The following is a 2,650-nucleotide window of genomic DNA, read 5'->3' as shown; positions in this document are numbered from 1 at the left end:
CTTCAATTTTGTGTGAGTTCTGAGTTCAGAATGTTTCTTGGAAAGTTGACTTCCTTTGAAGGTTTTGATTATGAACCTCTTGAGCAATGGGCTAGAATCAGAAGATGTGATCTTAATTCATTTCTGTTTTTAGACATAGCCCTAGGAGTGCTTTGGGGACTGGGCTCACTGCCTTGTGTGTACTTCTGCCTGGAGCTTAGGTTCATAGCTGACTTAAATAATGCCTTTACATTGGATATTCCATTTAGGACACATGTGCTTGAGCGAGCTACTCCAAAATTCCTACTTGCAGGAATCTCTGTACTCTAGGTGTAGCTAATAGAAGGAGAGAAATAGAGTTGCAATTCATAACAAAGAAGCTGTCCCAGAGTTGTAGGGGGAAAAAAAAAAATAAATTGTAAATGATGCCTAGTTTAAGCCGTGTTAAAAGATGCAAATATCAAATTCGTATTCAGCCTCTGGCAATTCCCTGAGAGAGAATTCTTTCAGGATGTTTTTGTAGCAGTCTTCCAAACAGAAAGTTTACTTTTTTAAAATGTTTTTAAATTTCTTAAATGTGAAGGCTAATAAAGACAAACGCCTGAAGAACTGATTTTTGAGAAGCCATATCAAGTTCTGAGACTCCATGGGCATGTGTCAGTTGCACTAGTTAGGATTTTTAAAGGTACCTGAACCAGATTTGCTCCAGCAAAAAGTTAGGCTTCATGAAAGTAGTTTTGAACATGCCTGAAACTTCTTCAGTTGTGATACCGTAAACTTTTCAAAGCTGCTATGTAGTACATGACAATGTTAGAGCACTGCACATTAAGAAAGACTTGAAAGCTGTGACAGACTGCTGGGTTAAATCATGGTGGCCGGTATACTGACACACTTAAATATGGCATTTCTATGTAAAATCAGGTGTCCCTTCTCAGTAAAGGAAGAGTAAGATAAATCTTAGTTAAACGGTCTTTTTTATTAAACTTAGGTTAATTGTGTTGGGATTCTAGAGATAAACAGGAATGTTTTTAAATCCAGTGGGGTCGTTAGAGGTTGAACACTTGACTGAAAGGAGCTACGGTGAAAAACTGCTGAAAAGGCTAGTATTTTACTGCTCATTTTGTTGTTGCATTAGAGAATAGGTAGCAATTGAATAAATTATTTATAAGCCTTCATTTAGCAGAAACATGCCTCTAAGACCATAATTATGATACTTCATAGTGGCCTACAAAGTTTGGATAAGTGAAATATTTGAATGCATTCAGTATTAAACCAGGTCGAGAATTTAAAAACAGCACTTTTCAGAGGCAGCATGATTAATTTCCACTGCTAGATTCAGCGTCCGCAGAGGAATCCTGTTACTGATACTTAAGTGCCTAAGGCACAAATGGTTTTGGAAACATGAGAACATGTTAAGTTGGCTCTAACAATAAGGTATAATTAGCCTGCAAGTGCAGGAGCAATATTTGCCATGACTTGAGGTTATCTAAGTCTGTCTCTTAATGCCTCGCCCTTTTAATTGAGATATATTTTTGACCAAATTATAGATAACACAAATAAACCAATAGATAATTTTATATTATCTTCAAAAGACAGATGATGCTCACTCCAGCATACATGTGAGCAGATAATCTAAGCAATTGATGTAGCATGCATGTAGGAAAATTTTAGTGATGCCTGTAAGGCCTAACCAGTTGCTCCAAAGGTTTATTGGTGCTTGACGGTGTTCCTCCAAAGTCTGAAACAGTCTTGTATGGATTTGGGGAAAAAAAAACAGAGCAAATTACCTTAAAATTGTTTACTCTGAGTACTGAGTTACTGCAATAACTGATGTTGTGGAAATAATCCATTAATTGCTACATTAACTGCAGGAGCCATTAACCGCTGTCACAATACTTTCCATTATATTTGTACTTGTATGCTAATTTTTAAAAGTGTACATTTTTATTTTTATATTGTGGAGGGGAACAGCAGGAAACAATTATTTCTGGCAGCTGTCTGTTGTTGGGTCGCTAACTGCCCATCCTCCCACTTGTACATGGCTGTAACAACCAGCACTGTTGCAAGATCAGGTTTTGATGAGATGCTTGTTTAGGAATGAAGTCAAATACTCCCTACAGATGCTGGAGCCCCTTCGAAAATGGTAGCAAAAGCTGGTTTGAAACAAGCGGGTGGCTTCAGGTCTGCATGAAGCTGGTCTGGAAAGAAAATGAGGTTGATATTTGTCTCTGCTTTGTTTATACAGGCTGTGCTTTGCCAGATAGATGAGTGCAACTCCCCCAAGGCTTTTTCTGTGACCTTTGCTAACATCAGAAGTGAAGTGAATGAAACTGCAGTGATTTGCACTAAAGCTTTGCTACGCATAGCTTGTCTTATTTTTCTGAAATCAAACTTATCAAGCAAGGCAGTAAACATCTTTCACATTGCTTTTTCTTTCCACAGTGTGTATTAATGTATGATTAAATGCTTTTCACAGAAAGCTTTCTTACCTGTGCTTTTCCCCTGGGTGGAGATGAGAGAGGGGAAAAAAGTATACAACAGATGTCACAGTCATCTGTATTCACAGTATTTTTGTGCTGCTAGATGATGCTGAGGTGCTTCAGTGTCAAGTACAGTACTGGGCTCATAACATGGAGTATAATGTGCAGGTGTCAGAGTGGGTATACATTGG

The sequence above is a fragment of the Ciconia boyciana genome, chromosome 5 (genome assembly GCF_034638445.1).
Source record: "Ciconia boyciana chromosome 5, ASM3463844v1, whole genome shotgun sequence".
Lineage (NCBI taxonomy): Eukaryota > Metazoa > Chordata > Aves > Ciconiiformes > Ciconiidae > Ciconia > Ciconia boyciana.
Note: the sequence above shows the minus strand (reverse complement) of the source record.